This window comes from Haliotis rufescens, unplaced genomic scaffold (assembly GCF_023055435.1).
Source record: "Haliotis rufescens isolate VD_foot unplaced genomic scaffold, xgHalRufe1.0.p SCAF_17, whole genome shotgun sequence".
Lineage (NCBI taxonomy): Eukaryota > Metazoa > Mollusca > Gastropoda > Lepetellida > Haliotidae > Haliotis > Haliotis rufescens.
The window spans coordinates 11,591,409-11,602,152 of NW_025963857.1; the positions used below are offsets into that span (position 1 = coordinate 11,591,409).

Genomic DNA, 10,744 nt, shown 5'->3' on the forward strand with positions numbered 1-10,744 from the left:
GATTTTAGTCACGTGATCTCTATCAGTAAAATGATTGGCTCAAACCTATCGTCTGCTGTAGCAGTATACTACTTTTACTGTTGTGGTGGACGATTACTTTTGGATTATACCTTGGTTATTGCATTTTTATGCTCAGTCATGGCTAAATCATGTGTTTCAACTGTTATTTTCTTGGAACTCACTTGAAATACCAGTCTCTTATTAACTATTTATCATGATGCAACTTCCAAGTGACACCACTGGAGATTTGTCAAGAAAGGTATGAACATATTGGAATTCTAGCACCTCTAAAACTACTGAATTTTCAAGTGGAAAATATCAAGAGTACATTTGTACAAATAAGGCTTGTGTATGCATTAATATTATATAGAAGTTTAAGCGCTTGTAGAATTTTGCATCTTGTGAATGTATGTGCATTTATGCCATCCAACAAGTCAACAAGAAAAAATAATGGTATTCCTCCTGAGAAAAACTTAAGACATCATATCATAATGGTAGCCCATGTCGTCCTTGTCAGGTATGCATACAGTTGGGACAATTTTAAAAAAGATGATCCTCATCATGAAATGAATAAACCTTATTATCCAGGTAAAAAGCATTAATATCCAGTGAATATATTTTGTAACATGGAAAGCTAATAAAAGTACAAAAAAGTTGTTTCAGTAGAAACCTCTGTTTAAAAACTCCAGTTGACAGAGACTATAGAGTGAATATGTCATCTGCTAGCAAATTGTATTTACTGTTTGTAGGTCGCACTTGAGAACGAGGCTTGGTTTTTACGGGAAAAGATATCAATTACAAAATTGAGGCTTAGCTCGCACACTGATTCGGCTTGTCCCGGAATTACACGAGTTGGTCACGAATGGGATTGAACATCTTACCACCTGTATCTTCACCACGTATGTATTAATTCTCGATATGTGATGTGGTGGTTGAAATATATATTTGATAACAGAGAGGACCTGAATGAGTCACAGTCTAAGACACATATATACAAAGACGGAAGTCCATGATTTCAATAACATAATTCAGTTACCATGTCTCCTTGCTGTTGTTATTTCTGATGTAACGTTTTGGGTACATATGTATTAAAATGGCTGTCACATGCATGAACGGGTCTCGAATATGAATAGACTTTCTTAATATTTATGCATGACCCCAAGGACAAACTCCAAAACTAGGTTTTACACGCATGTCTGCAACCTCCTACCCAGAGTTTCATGGCGGCAGAGCAAACACCCGGAAGTGATTTATCGCTCGTCTCGCATGTCTCGTCCAGCTTCCTCGAGAATTTTGACCCAAGTCAATCTAAGAGCGCGGGAAGTTCCCCGTTGAACAAGGGATTCCATTACAACAGCGAAGGGTTCATCAACAGTATTAAAAGTAGGTATATTGTGATTTTACACTAAATAACAATGACCACTTTGACAGGTCACCTTTCATGTCATATGCTGTTGTTTTAAAATGATTTTGATGGGCGCAACATGAATGGGCTAAGACAGTCATAATGACTGCTATCCAGCCCTTTAAACGTTTGTAAGCGCTATATTTTATTTATTTTAATTCTTGTGTTTTGGAATATTACGTTAGTCTATAATTAAATATGATTATTATTGAGGCTATAGTTTATTCTGTGTCACGTATATTGCATACGTCATAAATGCAAATGTTTTTGGTTATAGTTAAAAAAATCTTTTGCATGAACCATAATCATCCACAAATCTTCCATGAAATTCAGTTCTGCTTCATAGTTGAATGTGTGTATAAAGTAATTATTTTATTTCCAGCGTCGTGCGATGGATTCCTGTGTCCTGACTCGATCTATGGGGAAGAACGAAATCACACATAACCTAAAGGTAAGGACTATGAAATAAATATTTCGTATATGCATGTTCAATTAATCAAATTAATTTGAATCAATGGGTATGGAAGTTACATTAAACTGCAACACTTATTCTGGGTAACTGACCATGCAGATGATCCTGTTATTGAAAGAATTATATAAAAGATATCTTTTAAAACGTTTAAGTGACTCGGCACAATGTTTGAAGTGTTTAATACTAGAACACTTATTAAATTGCATTCACACAATTGCCATCTGTATGTATTTCTTCACAACGTCAATGTTTTTTTCAGATTTTTCTGACAAAAGATTCTTTAGTGAGGGTTTCTGCAACAAACTGTTCGTGTGCCAACAGACAGAGCCAGTGCTGTGGACATCAGTTTAAATACAATGTATGCACATTGTGTAATAAAATATTTGCGTCTCAAACGATTTGACACTTTTATCTCTCACCGGCAATTGTAGCACAATTCTATATGAGTGTGCAAAGGAAACGAGAATCAAGCAACTGTCCACAGCTGATTGATAGTTTTGCAAATTCTGCAACATGAACTCTCAAGGATGCTATGGTTTGTATTTCTCCTATTTATTCAGCTGAAAACTGACCACACTTAAATAGGAATGGGGGAATATGGAGACTATTTCTTCTGTGCAAAGTAGTGGCAATAGTAAAGCCTTGATCTGCACCCACACTAACACCAGGTTGAACAAGATCAAGAAAATTCCAAACACTTTATAGCTTTGCCATCTCAACATCAGACATACCACCTGTAGACAAACATGATACAAAGTTCACAGCATCATGAGGGGCTATACCAATCCGGCTTTATAGTGGACAGCTAGTTTTGGATACAACTTTTGAGTTGAGGACAAAGGCAGATGGAATTTGAATTTTTATTTCAGTGCAGTCAACAGCATGGTCCTGGGTCTAGCAGCCAAAGAAACAGTGTCAGAACAAACATAATACATGCTACACATTTTGGTGGTACTGGGTTTATCAAAATAAAAACATTACTTGAAAGTATCACAATCAGTAAAGAAATATAATATTGCATGAAACAGGGGTCAGTTCTCCCTGCGTCTGAGTATCTCAGCCGAGCTTCCCGGCGCCTCCGGCGCTACCAACACCACCGGCGCCCCCGAGAAGCAGAAATATCTCAGCCCAGCTTCCCGGCGCCTCCGCCGCTACCCACACCACCGGCGCCCCCGAGAAGCAGAAGTATCTCAGCCCAGCTTCCCTGCGCTCAGATCAACAAGTTTCAACAAGCTTCAACAAGCTGACAGTGTGCAAGCTCAGCCTATGTTACCGCTTGTAGATGAAAACCAAGCCTCGCTTTCACACAGGTTGTAAATAGATTCAATGCTAAAGGCCCCCATAGTGACGTCACAACCCCCGTCACAGGAAGTGAAAAATCCTGGGCTTTACACCTAGCTTATATATACCTTTTATTACAAATCCTATATGAACATGTAATGTTTTCATATATTTCCCATTTCCACATATGTCCATTTATCAAAATAATACCTAAATATAACCCATCCATGCACTGTAGAGGCTGTGAGAACATGTTTATTGAAGTCACATGATCTCAAAATATTCTCTCACAGGGTAGAAGTCATTCACAAAACTATGGGTTCCATCTATCTTAAAGGGAGGAGGGGCCAATTCCTATGTTTCCTGCAATCACTGATCACTAAGCTTACTATATCCAACTTAAAATAGGAGGAGCTACAACTGTAAACATGTTTTTAATTGGATATGAGACAGTCCCCAGTTTCCCCCTCGAAAAAGTCCCACACAGAGCGGCCAGAAACATAAATACATCTGGCACCTTACTGATAGCATCACATTCTAGTGACAGATATGTTACTTTAGGGCATCTTCACACCGTTTGTTTAAATTTGTGTTGACTGATATGTCATTGAGGGTCTAATTTGTATGTCAGGGGTCTAAACTGATTGTTTACAGGTTGTGGTGTTTGACATTTGGTTCTTTCTGTCTTAAGCTGTCTGGACATAGTTTGTCAGTGTTATCACACTGAACAGACATTTGTGCTTAAATAAATCAGAACTTAAATCTCAAATATGTATTGGTTTATTAGTTTTAATTAGGGAAAGTAACCCTTCACAGCACCGGAAGTAGTCAAGATTTTAGTCACGTGACCTCTATCAGTAAAATGATTGGCTCAAACCCATCGTCTGCTGTAGCAGTATACTACTGTTACTGTTGTGGACGATTACTTTTGGATTATACCTTGGTTATTGCATTTTTATGCTCAGTCATGGCTAAATCATGTGTTTCAACTGTTATTTTCTTGGAACTCACTTGGGATACTAGTCTCTTACTAACTATTTATCATGATGCAACTTCCAAGTGACACCACTGGAGATTTGTCAAGAAAGGTATGAACATATTTGAATTCTAGCGCCTCTAAAACTAATGAAGTTTTCAAGTGGAAAATATCAAGAGTACATTTGTATCAATAAGGTTTGTTTATGCATTAATATTATATAGAATTTTGCATCTTGTGAATGTATGTGCATTTATGCCATCCAAAAAGTCAGAAAAAATAGAAACAAAAGAAGAAATAATGGTATTCCTCCTGAGAAGAAATGTAAGACATCGTAACATAATGGTAGCCCATGTCGTCCCTGTCAGTTATGCATACAGTTGGGACAATTTTAAAAAAGATAATCCTCATCATGAAATGAATAAACCTTATTATCCAGGGGAAAAGCATTAATATCCAGTGAATATATTTCGTAAAACTAATATGGAAAACTAATAAAAATACAAAAAAGTTGTTTTAGTAGAAACATCTGTTTAAAAACTCCAGTTGACAGAGACTATAGAGTGAATATGTCATCTGCTAGCAAATTGTATTTACTGTTTGTAGGTCGCACTTGAGAACGAGGCTTGGTTTTTACGGGAAAAGATATCAATTACAAAATTGAGGCTAAGCTCGCACACTGTGAGTATCTTAACCGATCTTCTACTTCGGCATAAGCGCCACCCACAGGCCCCTGAAGCAGGATAGTGATATAACTGAAACAGTGGACCCATATTTATATATATGGGTCCACTGTTTCAGTTATATCACTATCCTGCTTCAGGGGCCTGTGTCGCCACCTAGCGGTTATAGTGATAGGACGCATTACGAGCGGGCTCTCGCCTTGATGATCATTTCTCGCCGAAAACTATACCTATGACAACATGTGGTAAGACGAAAATATAATTACAGGTATTGTTTTCATCATGGGCTGCGATTTGGCCATATACAGAGCCTATATTGGCAGCTTTCATGCTGTCTTCTTCAACTACATGACTGCTGGACAACAACGAGTGTCGGCCATGCGTGTGCACGTTCTGCACGCCCCCCGGAAAAAGGTGCTGTGTGATGAGACTTGTTTTGTTTCTGTCAGTGTTATTGATACAGACGTGTCCTGACACTGAGAAAAAACCCGGCGACAAGCGACAATTGACGGTGGTTTAACATTGACTGAACTTGTATCTGAAATAAAAGAAATGCGGAAAAAAATGAAAAATAACTTCAAATGTAACATATGTTATATTTGGGATAAAACTTTCTTCGCAAAGTACAGATTCTCGTATTTTTTTTGGGTTGAGTCCCGTCCGGGATTCGAACCCACACTTGCCAGAGTGAGGCACTTAATCGCCAGCACACAAAGTCAGCCATCTAACCCACTCAGCCACCGAGGCTTCCACAAAAATGAAAGTCCGACGACTGGTAGTCTAGATCAAGTACTTTGAGTACCCTTCTGACAAGTGTAAATTGGCACAGCTCCCATGGCACAACTTCAAAGACTTGTCATCGAAACTACAGAAACTTGAAACTGATGTGAGCGATCTTGTTGAAGAAAACTCTTTGCTGCGCTCCCAGATAAATGTACTTTCGTTGAGAGTTTACAAGATGGAGCAAAGAAAAACAACGTCATTTTGGGGTCCCTGAAAGTAAGAATGAAATAGCCGAAAAAACTGAAGACAAGATATATACAATAATGACTAAAATTATGAATATTTCCACAGATGTTGAATTCAGTCAAGTCAAACGTCTGCCGACGAAAGGGAAGGGTCCACGTCCAATCCTAGTAACGCTGAGCCAGTACAAGTACGAGCCACTCGTCCTAGCTGCCAGGAGTAAGCTGAAAGAAGAGAGACTGAGTGTTTCACAGGATTTCACCGAATGCGTACGTGACATCAGAAGAAACTGAAGAAATTTATGGATAAAGCTAGAGAAGAAAACAAGTACTCAATACTCAGACATGACAAGTTACAACTACAGTAAACTACGTTTATAACGAACACGCTTATAACGAACTGACGGATATAACGAACTTACTTTTTTGTCCCGACTATTTGCTGTAGTTATGCTGTATGTATGCTTATAACGAACTACGGTTATAACGAACTAAAATTAGTGGTCCCTTTGAGTTCGTTATAACCGTAGTTTACTGTATACAACAAACTCTATAGACTAAGTGAAGATGGTGAGAATGTTATGTATATCAAAACACTCAAGCCCCGCCCTCAGAATAAAAAGATAAATAACATGAAGGTCAAGGCCTATTGGATCGAAATCAGTCGCCTCCATTGGATCTATTAGTTTTGAATGTAGAAGGACTAAGAGGTCAACTGTTAGACATTAACATTATAAACCTAACTGCATCCTACATCATCATCGTGTGTGTTGAGACATGGGTAAATCAGAATGATAATCTCTCCCTCCCTGGATATACACTTCTGCATCATACTAGAACTAAATCTTCGGGACTACGGGAGCTATTAGAAACTCTAGTGGCGTTTGTGCTATAATTAAAGACGATATCATGATTTATGTTGAAAAAATGACCAAGACATCTACTGATATTTTGTGGCTGAAAATTAACTCTTTACATCAATTTCCAGTATTCATATGTATTTGCTACTTTTCTCCTGTAGGGTCTAGCATCCACGCTGATGAATCTATATTTGATATCTTGGAAGATGATATATCCAACATCACATCTCAATATCAACAGTGTCATGTTTACATCACTGGTGATTAAACGCCAGAACTGGAACGCTACCCGATTACATTGTAGATGATGACGTCACTCTGTTACCAACTGAAGAAGCAGGCTATACACAAGATACTCCGTGCGCAAGAACATCACAGGATACAGTCGTTAACAAGCGAGGTCGTGAAGAATATTCGGTGACAAAGATATTGGTAAATCCACATATATCACAAGTGATGGGCAAAGTGTTATTGACTATTTGATATGTGATGACAACGCAAGATCAATTATTAGAGACTTTCAGGTAATGACAGAAGTAGGATCTTCCCATATGCCGCTTGTTTTTCATTATTTACATCAGATAACCATCCCGTTAATGGACACGAAATTGTGTTACCAATAGTTGGATATACCTGGCCACAGAACTTTAATGAAAAATATGCAGACAACTGGAATGGTGAAAACAACCAAACTGAACATTCTGGCGATGTAGACAGCGTATACGAAGAATTTCAAAATATGTTATTAACCTGTGCAAATGACTGTTAGAAAACATCAAATCGTCAAATTCTGCAAAGGGAAGCAACTGGTATGACGACGAATGCCGAGACGCTAGGTCACATGCACGATACAAGCTGTGTGCATTTCATGCTGCCAACAACGCTCGTGCACGGCATGAATACATCGAATCATGGAACCACTATAAACACCTCTGCAACCAGAAGTCAAAACACGCTTTTAATACATATTGTGACAGTTTAAAAACAGCACTAAAAACAAAAAAATGCGGACTTTTGGAAATTATTGAAAGGACGAAAAAACCTTTGTTTTGATAACATAAAACCATCTGACTTTGTGAATCATTTAAGAGTGTGTTTAATAACAACTTCCTATACGAAGAACAGCAATACTTTTATAATTACATAAACCATTTTGTGTTATCCTTGTCTGTTTCTACTATTGAAGATAATATTGATATAAATAGTGAACTTGATATATATATATATATATATATATATATATATATATATATATATATATATATATATAACTCACAGCGAAATTGTTGATGCTATTAATGATATGAAAAATGGTAAATCCCCTGGTTATAGTGGAATACCGATAGAATTTTTTTTTAAATGCCCCTACCATACGTATTGACATGTTACTTTCAATATTTAATCTAATTTTAAATACTGGTGTTTATCTTTAAGCCTGGTCACTAGGTGTAGTTATGCCTCTATTAAAAAAAGGCAGTAGAATCAACCTTTCTGATTATAGACCCATTTCTTTACTTGGGTGTTCAGGGAAAATATTTGCTAAAATAATGTGTAAACGTTTAAACGATTGGCCAGATCAAGATAGTTTTTTAAGTACCTGAGCAGGCTGGGTTTAGAAAAGGATTTAGAACATCTGATAATGTGTATGTTATCAATGTTTTGATTGAAAAATATCTATTGTTACATAAAAGTAGATTCTATTGTGCGTTCATAGATCTTAAGTCAGCGTTCGATTCAGTGTGTAGGACAAGTTTATTTTACAAACTCTGGAAAGGTAATGTTAATGGTAAAATAGAATACTTAAAAATATGTATAAAAACGTTAAATCTTGTATATTTGTTTACGGTGGCTACACAGACTTTTTCCATTGCCAGTCAGGTGTACGACAGGGATGTGAGTTATCTCCCTTTCTGTTGTCATTCTTTGTAAATGATATTGTTGATTTTCTTAATTCAGACGGGCAACGTAATATCCAATTAGGAATGATTGAACTTTTTATTCTAATGTTTGCAGATGATATGGTCTTATTCGATAGTAACAGTAGTGGTGTTGCAAAGACGCCTCGACAAAATGAAGATTTATTGCCATAAATGGAAATTGTCGATTAATATAAGCAAAAGTAAAGTTATTGTATTTAGACGTAGTGGTCGTCTTAGAAGATATGGAAAGGTTTGGTTTGGCACTGACATTATAGAAATTGTTCCTACTTATAGATATTTAGGTGTTCGCCTTTCATCATCTGGTAGTGGGTACTTTACACAGAAGACACTAGCTCTACAAGCGACGAAATATCTTCTCGTTTTACAATCAGGCTCAAGGGATTTTTTTAAAACTTCCTTATAATATACTTTTACAGATATTTGATGTCAAAATACTACCTGTTCTTCACTGCTGCTCAGGGATATGGGGCTTTCACCCGTCTCAAGATGTTATTAATGTACATGATAGAGTCTGTAAGAATATTTTACAATATGGAATGATTTGTCCCCAATATAGTTGCTCGTGGTGAGCTTTGACGTTATTCACTTAAAGTCAATCAACATGTTCGTATTGTCAAATATGACTCCGACATGTTTCTCAAAAAACTAATATAATCCTTAGCCATGCTTATTCATATCAATACAATCTGGCAGAAAGGGAATAAATTGCTGGGCACTAAAAGTAAAACAACTTCTGTATACATATGGTTTTGGCCATGTTTGGAATAGTCAAGGAGTAAATCATATTCGTTTTATTGATAGTCAAGGAGTAAATCATATTGGTTTTATTGATAACTTTAAAACAAGATGTATTGATATAGATAACCAACAATGGTCTAGCAGTTTAAGAACTTACTCAAAACTTTCTTTTTATTCTTGTATTAAGCAATAAAATGTATTTGAAAATGATCTAGATTGTATTCCAGTAAGTGCCTATCGTATTGCTTTGAGTAAGTTAAGATGTTCTGGTCATACTTTACTAATTGAAAATGGAAGGAAGTACAATGTACCTAGAGCTAAGAGACTATGTCCATTTTGTGAAAGACCTGAAGTGGAATCTGAATATCATTTTCGTTTACAATGTCCATACTATGACCGTTTGATACATAAGGTTCTACCTTATTATTTTTACACAAATGTAACTTTTGATAAATTTGTAACACTCTGTACATCTAAAACCCCATGCATAATTAATGCTTTAGCTAAATTTATATTTCTTGTTTTTAAAAAGCGTAATAACTTTCTCATTGGCGCTGAAATTGTCTTACTCTGATATCATGTATTGTATAATGGGCCGGTGGCCCCTTTACTGAAATATGTCTCTCTCTCTCTCATAAGGGGCGCCACCGGCAATTCCCTCTCCGACGCCACAGGCATCTGCTTCTGTTACTGACATCTCATGGATCGTCGAGAAGCAAGGTGAAACCACGTCTTTCAATTGTCGCCGCCCCTGTCGCTGCTCTCCCGTACGTCGTCGGGATCGTTCCTATCGTTCAACTTCCTGGGAGGAATCTTTTCAACCAGTAGACATTTGGTCTGATTCAACTTGCCTACTTGTTCCTAACCCCGTCGTTTAAAGCGAACCGCCTCCGTGGTCTAGTGGTAGAGCGTCCGCCCGGAGAGCGAAAGGTCCGGGGTTTGATCCCCGACCGCGTCATACCCAAAGACGTTAAAAGATTGTACTTGTTGTTACCCTGTCTGGCGCTCGGAATTAAGGGGCTAAAAACAAGGACTGGTCGGCTCGGAGTCAGTATACTGTGTCTGAGTGGGGTATTCATGTTAAACTGCGGCATGGTACCTCAGTGAGCTAGCACTCTAAATCGGAATCAGTCCGGACTAGAACAAGCAGCCACACACAAAGACACACGTACATGCACGTCGCTATATAAGTGCAATAATCTTGGACGCGACGTTGAACCCCATTTCACCTCACCTCGTTTAAAGCGCCATGCTTTCGGAGAGATGACCTGCTGGTTTCCATCGCAACAGAGCTTCTGGTGGACAGCGTCTATGTCAGAACTGACAGATCTTCACTGTCCAGGCTCATTAAGCCTGTTTGACCCCCTCGTCATAGGCTACCGGGTACCCACTTCTCGGGATCATCGTTGACTGGTCTCGCATAT

General features: G+C 37.8%; 1 long non-coding RNA gene across 1 annotated transcript; it reads left to right on the forward strand.

The window, feature by feature from the left end:
• The first annotated feature begins 504 nt into the window (after window positions 1-504).
• Window positions 505-2,288, forward strand: LOC125381079. Its single transcript, XR_007221688.1, has 3 exons — window positions 505-1,383; window positions 1,788-1,856; window positions 2,137-2,288. It is a non-coding gene; the product is annotated as an uncharacterized LOC125381079 (long non-coding RNA).
• The last annotated feature ends 8,456 nt before the right edge of the window (window positions 2,289-10,744 follow it).